Source organism: Salmo salar, chromosome 21 (assembly GCF_965601325.2).
Source record: "Salmo salar chromosome 21, fSalSal1, whole genome shotgun sequence".
In the NCBI taxonomy this organism is placed as follows: domain Eukaryota; kingdom Metazoa; phylum Chordata; class Actinopteri; order Salmoniformes; family Salmonidae; genus Salmo; species Salmo salar.
Genome location: NC_138311.1, coordinates 24,770,720 through 24,793,388, shown reverse-complemented (window position 1 = coordinate 24,793,388; position 22,669 = coordinate 24,770,720). Strand labels below are relative to the sequence as shown.

The following is a 22,669-nucleotide window of genomic DNA, read 5'->3' as shown; positions in this document are numbered from 1 at the left end:
GTGTTGGTACTGTGCATATGTAGCTTGTTTTTGGTCGCAGGTTCAGGAATGGCTGAAGAATTGCAACATTTACCTAGAACTAACACTGCAAATAGCACTGCTGGGTGATTTAAAAAGTCATAGTCAATCGATCAATAATATAATAATACTCTTAGCAAATTTTTGTAATTTAATTTACAATATGTAGAATCTATGAGAATACAAAGGTTCAGAACTTTTGTGAAACATCACAGCACAGTTTAAAAATATATGGCAAATAGAAATCAAAACTGGTATTTAGAGATAGATGGCAGGCGTTGAGTGGAGCTGAAGGATGGAATATTGACAAAATAAAATATGGGGGATTGGAAATGATGCAGACAATTACGTTGATGGAAGCCACAATCTATTTGCAATATAAATAATAATACCTATCACATGACACATTTAATGACAACATTTTTTTCCCAAACTATGTTTTTTGCACAATTGGTATTTTGAAATTTGCAAAAGACAAATGACAGCGGCAATCAACCATAAACATAGATTATGTGTCACGACTTCCGCCGAAGTCGGCTCCTCTCCTTGTTCGGGCGGCGTTTCGGTGGTCGACGTCACCGGCTTTCTAGCCATCGCCGCTCCATTTTTCATTTATCCATTTGTTTTGTCTTGTTCCCTGCACACCTGGTTTTCATTCCCCAATCACACCACATGTATTTATTCCTCTGTTCCCCCTCATGTCTTTGTGTGTGATTGTTTCGTGTTACGTGTCATTTTTGACGCGCTATTTCTGGTGTGCGTTTATTCCGTGTTTTATTATCACGAGGTATGTTTATTTGTTTGTACTTTATTATTGTGACTGTTTGCGCGTTTTTGCACTTTGGCATATTGAATGGAGGTTTTGACGCAGTGGCGTCCGTCTGTTGGTTTCTCCTGCCTAAATAAAGTGTGCGCCTGTTCACACCTCTCTGCTCTCCTGCACCTGACTCCGCTCCCAGTATGCACACCATTGACATTATGGAAGGCAGTCGGAAGGAGGCAAGATCAGGTGGGACCATTCTAGCTAATGAGATACTAGTTATTACAGCTACAAAGTCAAAATTGGTTATCATAAGAATGTGCTTTTTGGTCTTAATTTAGAGTTGCAGTATGCAGAAATTGTTCCACCATTTCCTGGTTGCTAAAACTCTAATAGTTTGCGTAATTTCAGTTTATGTGACAAAATAAGATAGTATAGTGTAAAGAATCATTGTACCATCCTTGTATACGATAACTGCTAGAAATAATAGAACACCATGAAACATCTAAGAAGCCAGGCCTGGTATTTATAGCCTTCGATAAAGTAAGACCACATTTTATTTATAAATGCCTGGATTGTTTCAATTTCAGTGACTCTCTTATTAAATGGGTAAAAGTAATGTATAGCAACCCCAGGTGTAAAATAGTAATAGCGACTACTGCTCAGAGTTTTGAATTGTCAAGAGGAGTTAAACAAGGGTGTCTGCTGTCACCATATCTATTCGTTATGGCCATCGAAATGCAAGCCATCAAATAACAACAAAGGATTAGAAATCCAAGACTTAAAAACAAAGGTGTATGCCGATGACTCAAGTTTGACTCAAGTTTTATATTAAGTCTGCATGCTAGATCCCTGAAATGTCTCATTGAAGATCTAGATAACTTGTCTGGACTCCCTGGACTAAAACCTCATTATGATAAGTGTAAAATATTATGTATTGGATCTTTAAAAAATACAACTTTAACATTACCCTGCAGTTTACCTATAAAATGGGCTGACGGGGAAGTAGACATACTTGGTATTCATATCACAAAAGATATAAATAAGCTCCCCACATTCAATTTCAATAGAAAATGTGTAAAAATAGACAAGATCCTGCAACCATGGAGAGGTAAATACCTGTCTATTTATGGAAAAATTGCCCTGATTAACTCCTTAGTCATATCCCAGTTTACTCACTTACTTATGGAACTGCCTACTCCTGATGATTAGTTTTTCAAATCAAATGAGCAACAAATATTTTGCTTTCTCTGGGATGCTAAACCAGACAAGATAAAGTGTGCCTATCTATATAATTAATATGAACTGGGTTGGTTGAGATTAAGCACTAAACCTCTCTCTAAAAACTTCACTTATCCAAAAGTTTTACTTGAACCCTAAATGGTTCTCAACTAGATTACTAAGAAAAGCTGTTGTTTAAAAATGTCCTTTTTATCTCTCTTTTTCAAACAAATATTGCAGAGCTGGCTACAATTTAAATTTCCTCCCCCTGAATGTCACGACTTCCACCGAAGGTGGCTCCTCTCCCTGTTCGGGGGGCGCTCGGCGGTCGTCGTCACCGGTCTACTAGCTGCCACTGATCCTTTTTTTCCTTTTCGTTTGGTTTTGTCTGTCTTGTGTCACCTGTGTCTAGTTTAGGTCATTAGTGGGGTATTTATTCTCGCCCTACCTGTTTGTTGTCGTGCGGGATTGTTTGTTATCTGTCGTTGGTTTGGGTTGCGTTTATTTTTGTTCAGTTAAGTCTTACGTATTTTTTGGACTGTGTTCCAGAACATTTCGTTGGGCTACTATTGGTCCTGTGCCCATTCTATGGTTGGACTCGTGAATAAACGCCTTATCTATATTTTTACTCTCCTGCGCCTGACTTCACACCCACCTCTCCTAGGGAGCTCTTGACAGAATCCCGCACCAAAAATTTCATGGAGTCAGCAGGAGCGGACGTGCCCTCCCCGTCCATGGAGGAGCGGGTCCTACAGCATACAGCCGTCCTACGCCGTCTGAGGACGGCTATGGATCAAGTGTTGGCGAGAATGGAGAGATGGGAGAGGAGCAGTCTCCCTACCCCGTCTTCAGCCACTCTCCAGCCGGCATCACCACCTTCTCCGACGGCATCCAGCCCCAGCGGGATTCGGCTCGCGCTCCCGAGGGAGTACGACGGAATGGCTGCCGGGTGCAAGCGGTTGGATCTTTACCTGGCGACCGTTCACCCGACTCCCTCGGGAGAGGAGAGTGTTAACGTCCTCGTCTCCTGCCTTTCGGGTAAATCCCTGGAGTGGGCCAACGCGGTCTGGGTGGGCCCAGACTCGGCGAGGGATCATTACCCAGAGTTCACCTGATGAACGTCTGTTTCATCTGAGGCAGGAGACGAGGAGCGCGCAGGACTTCGCGCTGGAGTTCCGGACCCTGGCTGCCAGCGCTGGGTGGAATGACAGGGCCCTGATGGACCATTATAGGTGCAGCCTACGAGAGGACGTCCGCAGGGAGCTAGTTTGTCGAGACACCACCCTCACTCTAGACCAATTGATAGACATATGCATCAGACTGGACAACTTGCTGGCTGCTCATGGGTGTCCTGATCGGGTCCTGTTCGTTCCACCTCCCAGCGCTCCTGCTCCAATGCCCATGGAGTTGGGCGGTGCTGCTGCTAGGTCGACTGGAGGAGGAGTCTCCTCCTGCACCAGTTGTGGTCGGAGAGGGCACACTGCTGACCGGTGCTGGAGGAGCTCGTCTGGGAGTCGAGAGGGCAGGCAGAGCACTGCTCGGACACCTCAGGTGAGTCCGCACCAGGCTCACCCAGAGCTCCCTGTCGGCCATATGTATGTGTTGGTGTCTTTTCCTGAGTTTTCCCTTCATTCCCAGCATAAGGTGCTAGTTGATTCAGGCGCAGCTGGGAATTTTATGGACCGCGGGTTTGCGAGTAAGTTAGGGATTCCCGTGGTTCAGTTGGACCAACCGTTCCCCGTGCACGCCCAAGATAGTCGACCACTTGGGTCAGGGCTGGTCAGGGAAGCCACGGTTCCACTGGACATGGTGATGCGGGGGGGTCATGAGGAGCGGATTAGTCTCTTCCTCATTGATTCTCCTGCGTTTCCAGTGGTGCTGGGGATTCCCTGGTTGGCTTATCACAATCCCAAAATTTTGTGGAGACAGGGGGCTCTTAAGGGGTGGTCAGAGGAGTGCTTAGGTAGGTGTGTGAGTTTCCATCGGTGCAACGACGGTGGAGAGTCCGGACCATGTTTCCACCATGCGCATTCCCCCCCGAATATGCCAATTTGGCTATTGCTTTCTGTAAAAATAGGGCGACCCAATTACCACCTCATCGACGAGGGGATTGTGCAATAAACCTCCAGATTAACGCTGCACTTCCCAGGAGTCACGTGTATCCCCTGTCACAGGAGGAGACGGTGGCTATGGAGACATATGTCACCGAATCTCTGAGACAGGGATACATTCGGCCATCCACGTCACCCGCATCCTCGAGTTTCTTTTTTGTGAAGGAGGGAGGTCTACGTCCGTGCATTGACTATAGAGGTCTAAATTCCATAACAGTGGGGTTCAGTTAACCGCTACCTCTCATCGCCACGGCGGTGGAGTCATTTCATGAAGCACGCTTCTTCACAAAACTGGATCTCAGGAGCGCGTATAACTTGGTGCGTATCCGGGAGGGAGATGAGTGGAAGACTGCGATTAGTACCACATCTGGCCATTATGAGTACCTCGTCATGCCGCATGGGTTGAAGAATGCTCCAGGCGTTTTCCAAATCTTTGTAGACGAGATTCTCAGGGACCTGCATGGGCAGGGTGTGGTGGTGTACATCGATGACATACTGATCTATTCCGCCACACGCGCCACGCATGTGTCTCTGGTGCGCAGGGTACTTGGGCAACTGTTGGAGTATGACCTGTACATCAAGGCTGAGAAATGTGTGTTCTCCAAGCCAGCCGTCTCTTTCCTGGGGTATCGCATCTCCACATCTGGGGTGGTGATGGAGTGTGATCGCAGGTGCAGCGGTTTTTAGGGTTTGCCAATTACTACCGGAGGTTTATCCGGGGTTTTGGGCAGGTGGCTGCTCCCATTAATGCACTGCTGAAGGGGGGGCCGGTGTGTTTGAGGTGGTCGGCGGAGGCGGACAGAGCTTTTGGTCGTCTGAAGGCTCTGTTTACCGATGCTCCCGTGTTGGCGCATCCGGACCCCTCTCTGCCATTCATAGTGGAGGTGGACGTGTCCGAGGCTGGTGTTGGAGCTGTGCTATCACAGCGCTCGGGCACGCCCCGAAGCTTCGCCCCGAAGCTTTCTTTTCAAAGAAGCTCAGTCCGGCGGAGCGAAACTATGATGTGGGGGACAGGGAGTTGCTGGCTGTGGTAAAAGCTATGAAGGTGTGGAGACATTGGCTTGAGGGGGCACAACACTCTTTTCTCATCTGGACTGACCACCGTAATCTGGAGTACATCCGGGCAGCGAGGAGACTGAATCCTCGTCAGGCAAGGTGGGCAATGTTTTTCACCAGATTTCGTTTCACCATCTCATATATACAGGGCTCCCGTAACGCTATGGCCGACGCACTGTCCCGTCTCTATGATGCCGAGGAGTGGTCCATCGATCCCACCCCCATACTTCCGGCCTCTTGTCTGGTGGCACCGGTGGTATGGGAGGTGGACGCGGACATCGAGCGGGGCGTCACGGTTAGAACCTATCCCACCACAGTGTCCAGCTGGTCGGAGGTACGTCCCACTTGGTGTTCACAATAGATTGATCAGGTGGGCTCACACATTACCCTCCTCTGGTCATCCGGGTATTGATGGTACGGTGCGGGGTCTTCGAGGGAAGTATTGGTGGCCCAAGGGACGAGAAGGTTTATGTCTCCTCCTGTTCGGTGTGCGCCCAGTGTAAGGCTCCTAGACACCTGCCTAGAGGGAAGTTACAGCCCCTCCCCGTTCCACAGCGGCCTTGGTCCCACCTGTCGGTGGACTTCCTCACCGATCTTCCTCCGTCACAGGGGAACACCACGATCCTGGTCGTTGTGGATCAGTTTTCTAAGTCCTGCCGTCTCCTCCCTTTGCCCGGTCTTTCTTCGGCCCTACAGACCGCGGAGGCCCTGTTTACACACGTCTTCCGGCACTATGGGGTGCCTGAGGACATAGTTTCTGATCGGGGTCCCCAGTTCACGTCCCGGGTTTGGAGGGCGTTTATGGAGCGTCTGGGGGTCTCGATCAGCCTGACTTCGGGTTTTCACCCCGAGAGTAATGGGCAGGTGGAGAGAGTGAATCAGGATGTAGGCAGGTTTCTGCGGTCATATTGCCAGTGGGGGAGGTTTGTTCCATGGGCCGAGATGGCTCAAAATTCACTCCGCCACTCCTCCAGGAACCTGTCACCGTTTCAGTGCGTGTTGGGCTATCAGCCGGGTCCTGGTACCGTGGCATCAGAGCCAGACCGAGGCTCCTGCGGTGGAGGAATGGGTGCAGTGCTCAAAGGAGACCTGGAGAGCCGTCCAGGAATCTCTTAAACGGGCCGGTGGGCGGCAGAAGGTGAGCGCTGACCGCCACCGCATTGAGGCTCCCGTGTTCGCGCCGGGGGACCGGGTCTGGCTCTCGACCCGAAACCTGCCCCTCCGCCTGCCCTGCCGGAAGCTGGGCCCGCGGTTTGTGGGGCCATTTAAAGTCCTGAGGAGAATAAACGAGGTGTGTTATAGGTTACAGCTTCCCTCTTACTATCGTATTAACCCCTCATTTCATGTGTCTCTCCTCAGGCTGGTGGTAGCTAGTCCACTGCAGGACGCTGAGGTGCGGGAGGTCCCTCCTCCCCCCCTGGACATCGAGGGGGCCCCGGCGTACACAGTACGTTCCATCCTGGACTCTAGGCGTCGGGTGGGGGGCCTGCAGTACCTCGTGGATTGGGAGGGGTACGGTCCGGAGGAGAGGTGCTGGGTACCGGTGGGGGACATCTTGGACCCATCCCTGCTGAGTGAGTTCCACAGACTCCATCCGGATCGCCCTGCGCCTCGCCCTCCGGGTCGTCCTCGAGGCTGGCGTCGGCGCGCTGTGGGAGCAGCGTGTCGGGGGGGGGGGGGGGGGGGGGGGGTACTATCACGACTTCCACCAAAGGTAGCTCCTCTCCCTGTTCGGGCGGTGCTCGGCAGTCGTCGTCGCCGGTCTACTAGCTGCTGCCGATCCTTTTATTCCTTTTCGTTAGGTTTTGTCTGTCTTGTCTGTCACCTGTGTCTAGTTTAGGTCATTAGTGGGGTATTTATTTTCGCCCTACCTGTTTGTTGTCGTGCGGGATTGTTTGTTATCTGTCGTTGGTTTGGGTTGCGATTATTTGTTGTTCAGTTAAGTCTTACGTATTTTTCTGGACTGTGTTCCAGAACATTTCGTTGGGCTACTGTTGTCCTATGCCCATTCTATGGTTGGACTCGTGAATAAACGCCTTATCTATATTTTTACTCTCCTGCACCTGACTTTACACCCACCTCTCCTAGGGAGCTCTTGACACTGAAAAGATAGAACAAATATTATAGCTAAACTCAAATGTGTTGGTTGATAAAATACCTGTATTTATGGAAAATAGTATTCTTTGTTTGAAAAGGGTATTTTGTTTTTAAATTATATTTTAAATTGGAATGGTAGAGTTATGTCTTTCATGGAGTTATCAGAATTGTAAAGGAAGGACTGCTCAATCCAAGATTACAACCAATTGATAACAGCGTTACCCCAAAAATGGAGGAGACAGGTGGCAGCGGGAGGAGGTTGGGAACTGGTCTGTCTGCCCAATATAAAGGATCAAAACTGGTCCCATGGAGGAATAAAAATAGCATAAATAGGAAAGTATACCAGTTTCGTTTGAGGACCAGGATGTTGACAGCTGTGCCGTACAGATTGCAAAATAGTTGGGAAGAGATTTTTGATGTACCGATTCCATGGTACAGGGTGATTGAGTTGATATATAAAATGACGCAAGATTCAAGACTTCGTGCTTTTCAGCTAAAATTATTATACAGAATTCTTGCCACCAACAAAATGTTGAATATTTGGGGCATACAATTATCGCTGCTCTGCAGATTTTGTTGTGGGGATACCGAATCATTAGACCATTTTGTTTTGGTATTGCTCTCAGGTAGCCTGTTTCTGGTCTCAGGTTCAGGAATGGCTGAAAATGACATTGATAACAGTCAAATTGCTAGGTTTAGAGGTTCCAAAACCCTTCTATGGATTATATGTCTATGGGCACAACACAACAAGCTGTTCCACAGATATAAGGAGTGATAGGAGTGGGTAAAAAGGTTATTGTGCATTGGTGAGCACACCAAAGACGGCATTAACGATAAGTAAAAAAATTAAGACGGCACTTCTAAAAGCCTATTTCACATCATCGCCAGGTTTCATGCCATCGTCTCTCCTACAGCAGCACTCTGGAGAGGCGCGCTGGGAATGGACAAGATAAATATTTTGCACCCCTGCCTTTGAAAAAGTGTGAATTGCTTATCATAGGGCGGCAACAGCGTTCACATAAAAAGCCCATATGCCACTGGTTGTCATTGTTTTTGGCCAGAATTATGTGAGATTTGTGTTGTTGGATGTACGTCTTGGTCAATTTAGCTCAGAAAATGACGCCCTCTTCAAACCGCCTAATCCTGCCTAATGAGCGGGTCAGCCTTGCCTGTATTAGCGGACCAATCGCGGTCTTCTACTGGATTGACACAGCTTTCTGCAGCCTGGGGGAAAATTGTTTTTCTCCCATAACCCCCCCCCCCACGCAAAATATTCACAGCACCCCCACACAACTTCCCACAGCTATGCCAGTCGATCCAGTTACCATCATAGAGCGTTCTTCCATCTGTTGGGGATGGTAACAGTAATAACGAAGTCTGCAGCGCTCTCCAAATGTAATGGTCTCCTCAGTCATTCTTCAAATCACTGATTATCTGTTGGCCCTATGTTGCCACAGTAGGGACCACTCATTAAGGAGAGAGCCGATTCACTCTAATTGAACCCATTACCCAATTAATTGTTCTCCTGTTTTGCAATGACTGCATTCAAATTGTCTCCATTAGAGGAATTCACATTGTCTCCTTCCTTGCATTGTATAGTTGTCATGTTTGTTTACACTATGCTATTAAATGGAGCATGTAATGCAATTATTTACTTCTAAAGAACCAAAGCCAAACCAGACCAGACCAGGGAGAGAAATGGAAGTGCAACAGAGAGATTAGTTCTAGTAGTTTGTTGTTCTTTAGCCTCGTCGAGAACCAGGCTTACCTATAAGGAGGAGGGACAACGACCTAATTTTGTAGGTCTGGCTACACCAGACTAGTTGTCTGTAATTACACAGACAGCAAGGTTTCCTTACTGGAAGTAAGAGCTGGTCAAAGGCAGGGTTGGCCCTCTTCTTCTTTGATGAGGTTTAACGGTGGTTGGCATCCAGTAAATGTTGCATTGCCGCCACCAACTAGACTGGGGTATAAATTCTTTATACTTTGATTGGGGAAAGGGAAAAAATAACAAATATATTTAAAAAATACCCTGCCATCTAACCCTGCACTCATTAAAAAAAAAACACCCTATTCCACTATTTAAACCTATCTGGTCCTAGCCCAGGCCAAAGGCCTGGGAGAACGTGATTCAACCACTCAACACACCCTGTAACTCTTCTGACATCAAATCTCGTACACTCAAATTCTTCTCTGCAGCTGCCACCGCACGACCTCTATTTTCTGCAACTTACATTCCATCCCTGTGATACAGTTGATAAATATTGCTATGAACGTTATAAAGTAAATCTTACTGAAGCATATAATCACTCAAGGTCCTATCCCTCTGTGCTGGCACAGATCTTTTTTATTTTTTTCACCTTTATTTAACCAGGTAGGTCAGTTGAGAACAAGTTCTCATTTACAACTTTCTTCACTGCCTCATCATATGACACCCTCTGCACTACTCTAACACTGGTAACCTCAAACTGCCTCTTTCATACCGCACACTTCTGATCCCCAACCCCATGGGCACCCCTACAATTAACACATACCACTTCTTTCCCCAATACTACACATTCCTGTCTCATGCCCTTCTGCACACTTCTTACACCTAGGAACCTCCCTCCTACACACTGCTGCCACATGCCCATAAGCTTGACACCTGTAACAACGTAATGGATTCGGCACAAAAGCTCGTATGGGATAACAGAAAAACTCTTACGGGATAACGGGCAAAGACTCAACATCAACTCAAAAGAACAGACAATGACTCTTCTGGTTCACCACTCACGCCACCCTGTCTGCGTCGCACCAAACAATGAGATTCACAAATACCTGGAATCTTCCCCTTCAGTTGGTCCACTTTTACATGTACAGCTATCCCAGTATTCACTCCTTTCAATGGCACCCTTTTCTTGAGAGCTAAACAAGTCACAGCTCTTGACCCCATTCGTGTGGCGCGGAGCGCCTGGTCCCTCTGACCGGCAGAAACACAAACAATTATCACAAGACCACTTCGTATTGCCTTCACCGATTTCACAGCACCCAACTCCATTTTCACCCACCCTGAAACCACATGGGATCAGCCAAAAGGCAAGGGTCCACTTTCTCCAAAAATATGACTCATTTTTTTCCTCCATCTTCAACCGATTCAAGCTCACCCTCTACCTCCCTCACCCTCTACCTCCCTCACATTGCAAGTACACGTCTCCTAATATGATAACATTGCACTTCTCCTAACTTACATCTAGCTTTGGCCCTCCACAGTGATGTTTCTTTTTATTTCCTGAGACATGGGTCGCGTTCAGTAGTGACACAAATGTTTTGAAACGGGGTGAAACAGGAAATTCTGTACAAAAAGAATACTGAACATCACAGTGGGTTGCATTCAGTGGTCACAAACTCCATTGAATTGGTTTGTTTGGTTAAAGTCATACTTTCTCAAAATAACAATTGATAATTGTTTGGGCTCCCGAGTGGCGCAATGGTCTAAGGCACTGAGTCTCAGTGCTACAGACCCTGGTTGGATTCGAGGCTGTATCACAACCGGCCATGATTGGGAGTCCCATAGGTCCAGCGTTGTCCGGATTAGGGTTTGACTGGGGTAGGCCGTCATTGTAAATAAGAATTTGTTCTTAACTGACTTGCCTAGTTAAATAAAGGTAAAATAAAAATAATGTTTTCATGAGGAAACAGTGCTGCAGAATAAACATTGAACAAAGGTCAGATTGGAGTGTTTGTCCTGGCTTCCAGTCCAAGGCAGCAACTTGCCCTTTACACATCAACCTGGAAACTCAACATGTCACGCAAATGCAAATAAAAACAGAATAAAGCTGATTACTTGTTATATCACAGTGTAAATTGAGGTGAATACCTTTAAAGTAGGTTATTTGAATTTCCTCCTTGATTATGAAAGCAACTTCCGAATGCAAAATAACCAGTCATTCAACAACGTATATTGTATAGTTAGTAGAAGTTAATCAATCTCCATGTCATACCACGCATTGTCCCTCGTCTCCCCCCTCGGCGGTGACGTCACTAGTCGGACGAGTGGATGGTGGTGGAGGCAGCTTGTGCCAGAGGGGGAGAGAACTAGCAAGCAGCGAGTGGAATAGCTGTGCCAGAGGAAGGAATCGTTCTGAGAAACCGAACAAAATACGCGAACTTAGTTTTGTTGCGCTTTTGATCGCGACTCGGTTGGTTTGTGAAAAGGTTTTCTGTTTCTTCCCCAGTGTGTGTGGCTCTCCAGTCCCCGTTGCCCGTTCTCGTTGGAGTGAACACCAAGGTAAGGACAATTTTAAACTGAGCGTAAAGTTGGTGTGGTCGCCCGGGCTTGATGTTTGTGGCGTGAACTATAGGCTATAGCAGCTGTGATTTCTTTACACAAATGTAGTAATGCAAACTATGACACGTCAGTGGGTACAAACATACAAAGTAGCCTATCTATTGTTTGGTACAAGGCCTAGACAATATCCATGGACCATGTTGTCCGTTCACTAGAGTAGACCGTCACTTTGTGATTCTTTAGGGCACTGTCTTTGTGTCCACACTCCACACGGTGCAGTTGATAGGCTATATGTGCGTTATTACAGGCTTCCAGTAAAATATGGTTAACATACAAATGTAATGTTTCCCTTTTACATTAAGGAATGCACTTATTATATTAAGTATGCTCGAATATGTTATTACGCTACAATATACCGAGTAGCCTAACCTTCGACTCATTCATTAACATCTCTTGTGCTTCCACTGTTTGAAACCGTCGTGTTTGGTTTACATCGTAGGCTATCTGTTTTCTTTAAATCATTCTAATTGCTTCCCAGTTTTTCCCTTTGTTTCAATTTGTTTTGCGCTTTAATCAATTGGGGAATTGCTAAATGCTATCCCATAGCCTATTGGCTTGTTCCACAATGGGTCTACAATCCAAAGATCAAATTCCCACACACTTGTCATATTCGTTGGTATGAGTATTGTTAGCCTATTGTATCGCTGCTTGTTTCACTGTTGCTTTAACAGCTGCGCTTAGATGGACATTTAAACACTCTTCATAGCACGCTTTTTTTTTCACACATTGCAGAAAGTGATGTTTTTTTGCCAGAATAAAAGAGCTTCACATTGTAGTCTACTGTAGCCAACAGGGTTTACATACAGTAGCCTGTTTTGCAGTCTGGCAGAGTAGTTCATTAACTGCTCTCACCCACAGCCCAGACAAAAGAGCAATGACAGCAATGTGTAAGTAAATCCCATTAGAATCCACCATGGTGTGTCCACTCTTTTGTCGACTACAGTTTAAAAACTGTCATTCAGCCCAAGGCCGATTTGTGATATTTATGCTAATTAATGTGCGGTTTCATAGCCTGAAATACACATGGTTTTGAGTAGGCTAATGTAGCTTCCAGTTTTTAATCCACTCCCTTTGCAACACCTACACCCCACAGTTCTCTTATGTTATTCCTTCCGTTAGGCTTCCGGATGTGTGAAGAGGTTCCAGCTGAGAGATACTATACTTTACAGTCAGGCCCTAATCCTATTTTACTCACATTATACTGCAAATGTGGCTCCTAGATGTGGACAATAGCATGAACATGTCCTAGTGATTAAGAGACCTGTATGGAAACTGAGCTTATCAGTGTTCTTCTCCTTATCAGATAGTTTTATGTGATGCCGGATTAAGGTACTGTAGGCTATCTGGGACAGTCAGACAGTACGGACGCTTAGGGGTAAGGTGTAGTTTCAGGCCGCACCTACAGTGCCGCCACACCCCTGTGTTAAGGTAGGTCACCATGGCAACCCCGTTTTTATGGTACACAGTTTGCTGCCGTTGTTGCAATGACAGGTATGTATGTGGAATGCAGGGTTTGGCGTTCTCTGTAGTCCTGTTGTTAAATTTGGGAGGGGACCAGTTTGATTTTGGCATTATGTAAACTACTGTTTGCTGACTGAGGAAGGGCAAGCCTTTCTGCTGCTCTGTGTGGCCTGCACTTGTGTTTTTGGTTGGGGTGAAACGTGGCCTAAAGGACAGAAGTCAGAAACTACCACAGAGTCTTCTCAGCACACAACCATTACCCTCAATCCACGCCTAAAATGATCAACGAATCACCAAGCTCTTGATTATCTGAAGGGGCGTGTTAGCGCCGGGTTAAAGGGAGACTTTGGGATTTTGTCAATGAGGGCCTTTTATCTACTTCCCCAGAGTCAGATGAACTCGTGGACACCATTTCTATTTCTTTGTGTCCAGTATGAAAGAAGTTCTAGGTAGTTTCGCGAGTCAATGTTAACTAGTGTTAGCTCAGTGACTGGACGTTTACGGGTGTCTGCTAGCGTGCATGTGAAATCACCTTTTCTTTCATACTGGACACAGAGACAAAAATGGTATCCACCAGTTCACCTGACCTCTGGGGAAGTAGATAAAGGGCCTCATTGACAAAATCCCGAAGTCTCCCATTAAAACTTACAATACAGAAACAGATTGAGCAACACTGCTGTACAACCTGATTGGAAATCAAGGTGCTAAATCATTTAGTGCTGACAGTAGAAATCATTAGTTTGTTAGCGAGACCGAACAGTAGCCTAGCCCAGTTTGGTTTTCTATGCCTGACTCAACTGTTTAAGAAAGACCGACACCAGTCTTAAACGCAATCACGTCAGGTCTGATAAAGGAAAGGGGGATACCTAGTCAGTTGTACAACTGAATGTATTCAACTGAAATGTGTCTTCCGCATTTAACCCAACCCCTCTGAATCAGAGATGTGGGGGCTTCCTTAATCGACGTCCACGTCATTTGCGTCCGGTGAAACGAAAGACTTTCTGGATAAAGTCGTCCGCATGCTTCCCAGACGAAACAGTTCGTTAGAGTTCATGCATATATTATGACGTTTTGTGACGTTTTTGTTCAGACTTTGGTGAGGGTTTTTTCGGCTTTTTGGGAACATGTATTTTTTTCTGGAGATAGACTTCGGGCTTTGAACTTTAGTTTACGCCCCTTCATCGGTGATTGGTCAACAGTAGGGATTCTTCAATGAAGTATTTTTCATTCAACCCAGAGACGACTCGTTTTCATGCACATTTTTCAAAAAGAAATAGATATAAAATTGTGCAACTAAGATCTCATCAGCAAAAACTTAACTCAAATCTGTCATTAATTATCTTAGATTAATTCAGACTATTTTGAGGAAGTCTATACTGGCTACGGTGTCTCAAAATGGACAAACAGCACTATTGCCCCCTTTTTTAGTTTTTCAAGGGAATGTCTTTTAAGGGAGTATGTGAGCACACTCGTTTGGGTTCGGCTGGGCGTCAGCCAAACTGAAGCATGCTGACGCCTTAAACCTGCTTTGTAATATCACACCAACGATGGGACAGTGTTCTTTCTTAAATAGCCAGAACATTTAGGCCAAATGCTATCACAACCCACCATCCTACTGAGCACTGGAATTTGTTGTGTACACACTGTGCCCATTCAGTGCCATGATCTGATTTTACACAAAAGAGCTGTATGGAGCTCCCACTTGCTCTGTGTGTTTGTAGAGAGGGTGTATTGACCCCACTGTGAGAGAGAAACCACTATTTGTCCCTTGACGACATGGGCTCTTTCAGGCTTCTAGACATATAAACCTCTAATGCAGAGGTCTCCAAGTCTGAGCTACCGGATTCTTACATTGTTCACAACTGTATTTTTTTTAAATTGCATTTAGTCAATTCGGGGGCTTGTTGGCAGTGCGCTTCTAAATATAGGCTACATGCAATGGTAAAGAAACCTCATCGGTTGTGCTTGTTAGAGAGAAAATCAACGAGCTCCACATCAGAAGCCATGCTGGAAAACCACTGCATCACAACACAACTGATTTGGTAGCAAAGTAGCCGATGCTGAAAGTATCTTTCTGTGACCTCTTTCCCCCACTGCAACATGTTCATCTTCTCAAAAGAGGAGGACTAGATAGGCACAGACCCAGATGAATGGATCATCGGCGGACATGGAGAGAGAGAGAGTGATGGGAGCCCAAGGGTTCTCATTGTTATTCTCCCTCTAGACATTGTGGTAATCTGGAGCATGGCAGTCAGGGCAGGGCAGCCGTTAACCGTGGAAGCAGTTACAGTAATAATGGAACTCAACACACTGTGACCCAGGAAGTGAAAGAGGATTTGCTGTGCCATTGAGAAGACAAGACACAGTGACGGCAATCAACAGAGGTGTTAGTGTGTTTTGTTCTGTATGCCATATCGATCTGTGCACACACACACATTGCAAGCCTAATGATAACATAGGGAGAGCAAATGTTGAAGAGATTCATGTCATTATAGGCTCCCAATACATGATCTCATAAGAAACCTTATGCTTTTTAAGAGTTCTCCGGACACAGACAGTTCCAGGAGTCTTTGGCCTTTGGCTGAACCTTCTAATTCTGCCCTCACATCAATTATGGTTTCACAGCCTTCACCTTTCCTCAATTTCATTACACAGTGTACCAGCTCTCCCTCTTAATCTCTCTTTGTTGCTCACTCACTCTCCCTGGTTCGCTCTCTCACTCATTCTCCCATTAATGATTTTAAGCTGTTTATCTCACTTTTGTCTCAACGCTCCCTCTTCCATCCTTCCCTCCCTCTTTGCCCTCACTCTGCTCAGGCCCCCACTGCTCGAGTCCACCTGAACCGCCAATGGCCTTGTGTCACCACTGGGCAATAAGCCTAATCCTGTTCTGGGACGCATATATGGACAGAGAGGGGGACAGATAGAGGGAATGGGATTGATATAGGGAGGGAGAGATGGTACTGTTATGTCTCTCTCACTACCCATCCACAACCCCTGCCCCCAGCCCCTTAAAATAGGCCCTTAAAAAGACCGACCTCTCCCATGGATGCTGGAGGACAGGGAAAAGAAATTGAGCATGCTTGGGAGTCACTGAAAAATATCTGTTAACTTGGTGCATCATGAAGACATTACATACAGAGACAGTATACAGACTGTCAGTGTGCAAGTCCAGGAGCTTTAGAAACTCCACAGGGGTGGGAGGGGGGGGGAACACCACCACCACTCTCCCAATTTGTCCCCCTCGAACTGATGTCACCACCTCCTCTCCACCCCCTGACAGACAAGAGGCCATTCATTCATAAACACCCTCAGAAGTGCTCGTTAAAGAGTAATTAAGGGTCGAAGGCACTCCCGTGCCCTCTCCCAGTTTGCATGGCTGGCTTCGAATTACCTCAGTGAAAATTGCCACTTTGGGCCGTGGAGCAAGACGGAGCGAGCAGCGAAACCCAACACTCCCTGAGAGAAAGAAAGAAAGAAAGAGAGAGATACAGTCCTCAGTTCAGGACCTCTACACACACACACAGTTAGGTAATCGCTGCATCAAGGTCTGGATTTACTTGGCTTGCTATCTAGTCACAGGAAATACAGTGGGTGGCGGGATTCTGTGTGTGTGCCCTTGCCTTTGCCTGCCACCCTAGGTGCAGCCTGATTTGTAGGGCTCCTGAGTGGCGCAGCGGTCTAAGGGACTGCATCTCCGTGCTTGAGGCGTCACTACAGACACCCTGGTTCGAATCCACGCTGTATCACAACCGGCCGTGATTGGGAGTCCCATAGGGCAGCGCATAATTGGCCCAGCGTCGTCCCGGTTTGGTCGGTGTAGGCTGTCATTATAAATAAGAATTTGTTCTTAACCGACTTGCCTAGTTAAATAAAGGTTAAAAAAAAAACATGTGAGCCGAAACTGAAATACAAACACAACATAATTTATTTCCGTGCAACTTGTGCACTCTCCCTGACAGCTCGTGCCAGTGCCGTTCTGTGAAAGTTGTGAAAAACATCCTTTCAACTTGAACACTGGGGTACTAGTGTGACTCCCCCAGAGGCAGCAGTCATATGCTGCTGCCAGTTTAAAGCAGCCAGTCACAAAGAGAAGGCAGGTTGCCAGAAGTAGCATGGAGCTTTAGTTTCCCCCCTCTGCCTCCTGGCTTCAGTCATGTTCAGATAACAACCCAGATCCCCCGTGTGTTCTGAGGAGAGGTGAAACCTTCAAGGAGCTGGACCGCCATTACGGAGAGAGGAGGAAGACCGAGTGAAGGGTAAAGAGATGGGGGGTGAGAGAGGCAGTGGAAAGATGATGGAGGGTACAAGGAATGGAAAAGGTCAGGCTAAAGGAGGGTGGATAGAGGACAAGGTCCTTGAAATGTAAATAGCGAGGGAAGGTAGGGACAGTCCTATGAACACACAGCAGTAACTGGTAGAAGAGGAATGTTTGTCAATTTGTTTTAGTTAGTAGATATGTTGGTAGGCCCTTCATGCTCTAAGTGGACACTGCAATCCTCTCTCTCTCTCACACACACACACACACACACACACACACACACACACACACACACACACACACACGTGTTGTGATATTTTAATGGATTTGCTGCAGGACATCAGTTTGGCTCAGTCCCAAAATGATGGAGAATGCTTTCATGAGTGGCTCACACCTGCCCAACTGCCTCTCTGTCTCTGCGGGTATAAATGGCATTTCTCCTCTCATGAAAAGGGAGAGTTTTTTTTCACTCCATCTCCTCTTCTTACCTCCCCATTACTGTGTTGAATGTGATCCTCTGTCCCGCTGGCTGTGTATGGATCACATAGCCATATCCCTGATGATGAGACAGCTGTCAGGGTTAGACGTGGCTGCTATACCCTATCCCTGACCCTTACCCCTCTCCAGTAAGACTGGTAGAACTACCCTATACCACTAGAATACACAGTATTCAAATACTTAAAAAAAAAAATAGAGGCCCTAATGATTTCCACCAACAGGAACTGGACTTCTTACAGGTTCAAATGACTCCCTCACGTCATTGCATGCTCTGCAGCTTAGGGCTGATGGGTAATGTTTGGAGGAAGTCGTGACCGAACTACCCGACCACCCATCACAACATCACTCTATCTACACAGCATGCCTGGATCTGTGATGGGTTATTTAAGTAAAGGTAGACTCAGCGACAGGATGTAGATGCAGAAAGTAAATGGCGCAGTGGACACACAAATACACAGTGGACACACAGATGCTTGTTGAATGTGGCTGTTCAGTGTTTTGTGTGACAGGGTTTTTGTGGAAGGAGACATCACCATTCTGCCTGGTAATACAAAAAATAGGAACACTTCTGTTGTCAAGAGCTGGGTTGTTTAGCATGCCATTTTCAGGGGGAAAATCTATTTCGTGGGGTGTTATTCTGTGACGACTTGTTATAGTGTAATGCCAGAAGTTTGTCCTGACCAAAAAATGTCTAGTTCGACACACACACACACACACGCACACGCACATGCACACGCACACGCACACGCACACACACAGGTTGATGCAGCAAGTCGTGACATTTATTTATTTGGTCCTGGGCCAGAGATGTTCCACCACACACAGACTGCTTCCGTCTCTCTCTCTCTGATTGTGCGTCAGACTTACTCCCTGGGTCTGAGGGCATTGTCACAACGTCAGAGCAGGGCTTGGGAATATATAACACACACACGCTTGGGCAAGGCAAGCAGGACAGCAGTGACTCACCCCCAGCATATACCCGCTGCTCATCAGGCCAAAGGCTATGACAGTCACTCACTCACTCACTCACTCACTCACTCACTCACTCACTCACTCACTCACTCACTCACTCACTCACTCACTCACTCACTCACTCACTCACTCACTCACTCACTCACTCACTCACACTGAGAGATCTCTTCAATCAAATCAAAAATAAATCCAATTTTATTTGTCACATGCGCTGAATACAACAGATGTAGACCTTACACTGAAATGCTTATTTACAACCAACGATGCTTTAAGAAGTAAAAAAAATAAAAGTTAAGTAAAAAATAGAAAATAAAATAAACAAATAATTAACCTCTCTGGGCTAGGCAAAAACCTCTCTGGGCTAGGCAAAATCGTCCCGCCTACGCAACAGCCAGTAGAATCCCGTGGCGCGATTTTCAAATACCTTAGAAATACTATTACTTCAATTTCTCAAACATATGACTATTTTACAGCATTTTAAAGACAAGACTCTCGTTAATCTAACCACACTGTCCGATTTCAAAAAGGCTTTACAACGAAAGCAAAACATTAGATTATGTCAGCAGAGTACCAAGCCAGAAATAATCAGACACCCATTTTTCAAGCTAGCATATAATGTCACAAAAACCCAAACCACAGCTAAATGCAGCACTAACCTTTGATGATCTTCATCAGATGACAACCCTAGGACATTATGTTATACAATACATGCATGTTTTGTTCAATCAAGTTCATATTTATATCAAAAACCAGCTTTTTACATTAGCATGTGACGTTCAGAACTAGCATACTTCCGGGGAATTTACTAACAATTTACTAAATTACTCACGATAAACGTTCACAAAAAGCATAACAATTATTTTAACCTGTTATGGCTAGGGGGCAGTATTTTCACGGACGGATAAAAAACGTCCCCGATTTAATCTGATTAGTACTCCTGCCCAGAAACTAGAATATGCATATAATTATTGGCTTTGGATAGAAAACACCCTAAAGTTTCTAAAACTGTTTGAATGGTGTCTGTGAGTATAACAGAACTCATATGGCAGGCAAAAACCTGAGAAGATTTCATGCAGGAAGTGGCCTGTCTGACAAGGTGTCGTTCTTTTTGTCTCTGTTTATTGAAGAGTGAGGATCTTAGCTGTCCCGTGACACTTCCTACGGCTGCCATAGGTTCTCAGAAGGCGGCAAAACGCTGAATCGTGGCTTTGCAGGCTCTGGCTGAAAAAAAGTAGCACGTTTGGGTAGTGGCTGGTTACAGTACTGTGAGACTCAGGCTCGTGCCCGCGTCGACCGAAAGCTTTGTTTACTTTCCTCTGTTTAGCTAAACGGAGATTCCCGGTCGGAATATTATCGCTTTTTTACGAGAAAAATGGCATAAAAATGGATTTTAAACAGCGGTTGACATGCTTCGAAGTACGGTAATGGAATATTTAGATTTTTTTTGTCACGAATTGCGCCATGCTCGCGACCCTGATTTACCATTTCGGATAGTGTCTGGAACGCACGAACAAAACGCCGCTATTCGGATATAACGATGGATTATTTTGGACCAAACCAACATTTGTTATTGAAGTAGCAGTCCTGGGAGTGCATTCTGACGAAGACAACAAAAGGTAATCAAACTTTTGTAATAGTAAATCTGATATTGGTGAGTGCTAAACTTGCCGGGTGTCTAAATAGCTAGCCCGTGATGGCTGGGCTATGTACTTAGAATATTGCAAAATGTGCTTTCACCAAAAAGCTATTTTAAAATCGGACATATCGAGTGCATAGAGGAGTTCTGTATCTATAATTCTTAAAATAATTGTTATGCTTTTTGTGAACGTTTATCGTGAGTAATTTAGTAAATTGTTAGTGAATTCGCCGGAAGTTTGCGGGGGGTATGCTAGTTCTGAACGTCACATGCTAATGTAAAAGCTGGTTTTTGATATAAATATGAACTTGATTGGACAAAACATGCATGTATTGTATAACATAATGTCCTAGGGTTGTCATCTGATGAAGATCATCAAAGGTTAGTGCTGCATTTAGCTGTCTTCTGGGTTTTTGTGACATTATATGCTAGCTTGAAAAATGGGTGTCTGATTATTTCTGGCTTGGTACTCTGCTGACATAATCTAATGTTTTGCTTTCGTTGTAAAGCCTTTTTGAAATCGGACAGTGTGGTTAGATTAACGAGAGTCTTGTCTTTAAATAGCTGTAAAATAGTCATATGTTTGAGAAATTGAAGTAATAGCATTTCAAAGGTTTTGAAAATCGCGCCACAGGATTCAACTGGCTGTTACGTAGGTGGGACGAATTCGTCCCGCCTGCCCCAGAGAGGTTAACATGCTGGTAGAAATGAGGTAAAACGGATTTAAGTTTCCCTGCATTAAAGTCCCTGGCTACTAGAAGCGCCGCCTCTGCATGAGCGTTTTCCTGTTTGCTTATGGCTGTATACAGCTCATTGAGTGCAGTCTTAGTGCCAGCATCGGTTTGTGGTGGCAAATAGACAGCTACGAAGAATATAGATGAAAACTCTCTTGGTAAATAGTGTGGTCTACAGCTTATCATGAGATACTCTACCTCAGGCAAGCAAAACATAGAGACTTCCTTCAATCCCTATGTTTCTTCACCCATCAGTTAGTTCTGGTGAACCACTGTGTATTTAAGAAGTTGTGTACCAAGTTAGTTTTCCGTCATAAGTAATCATCTTGCCCTGAGTTCTTGGCTTTAGCTCAGTGAGCTAACACTGTCTTGTGGTATGCCAACAACCAGCAAGCAGTGGATGGTAGTGTAATGAAGGTTCATACAGTAAACATACACTCGTCACTCCAAATTGTTCTCTTCACATTCTCTCGTTACCACTCTCTCTCTGTCAATCCCCCTGTACTCTCACTCTGTTCACTCTGTGGGGCACTGGGTTGTGCTTAATAATTCTGCTATTCAGAGCAGTTGTAGAGTAGAGGGGGATGGAGAGGAGAAGAGCAGGAGGTACAAAGAAGGTGAAGCACATGCTGGGAGAGAATCAACAGCACTTTAATGGAGGGAGGTAGAGCAAGAGATACTTGTTACTTTTTATTATGGAGTGTGACTTTATATTCAGTATGTAGCAGTACGACTATTATAACCTTTCTTGTCTCAGCGAGACAACTCAAAGGGAAATCCATTAACGCCAAGATAATGGAATTCATTTCCCTTCATTTCTGTCGTGGATGATGTTGGCTTTCGCCGACTGGTCGAGCCATGGGACACACTATTCTTCTGATGTTGCCCTACCGGAGTTACACAGTATTGTTGAAACGTACGTCTATGAGCTACTTGCTATGGGCGTCACTACTATTAGCTTCACGACTGACATTTGGACCAGTGATGTCAGCCCCATGAGCATGCTGAGTCTGACAGTATAGTGGGTCAACGAGGATTTTGTACTGAGGAAAGCTGTATTGCATGCTCAAGAATGTGCTGGTTCTCATACCGTTGCTGCCATTTCAATGGCATTTGAGAACATGTTTGAAACTTGGAAACATGAACACACTAGCTAGCTCCATTCAAACGACTGGAGAAATAAGCTCATCAACTGTGTCTGCAGTAGACGTGATACCCTCGGTCATGGCATTGAGACGCCTGCTCAACAAAACTGCTGACATACCGTGGGGTTAACTTACAAAAGTACTTGAGGCTGTGAACAAGCTATTCGGTGGCATTCCCCCTGAGCCTCTACTGTTTTGCCACCATGCTTGATGCTAGGTACAAGGACCGCTACTTCGATGCAGACAAGAAACAGGGTTTACGTGAAATGTTACATGCACAGCTGGACAAGATGGAAACGGACACAGTGACCGTGCGCACCGAGGAAGAGAAGCCACGGACAGACAGCTGAAACTTCACTGCTTGACATGTAT

The 22,669-nt window shown here is 45.6% G+C and overlaps 1 protein-coding gene across 1 annotated transcript in view; it reads left to right on the top strand.

The window, feature by feature from the left end:
- Positions 1–11,279: 11,279 nt before the first annotated feature.
- Positions 11,280–22,669, top strand: part of LOC106581983 (cytoplasmic protein NCK2-like) — a 49,511-nt gene continuing 38,121 nt past the window's right edge. The window contains exon 1 of the mRNA XM_014164596.3: positions 11,280–11,530. The gene's annotated coding sequence lies outside the window, so the exon portion shown is untranslated. The remainder of the gene's footprint in view (positions 11,531–22,669) is intronic.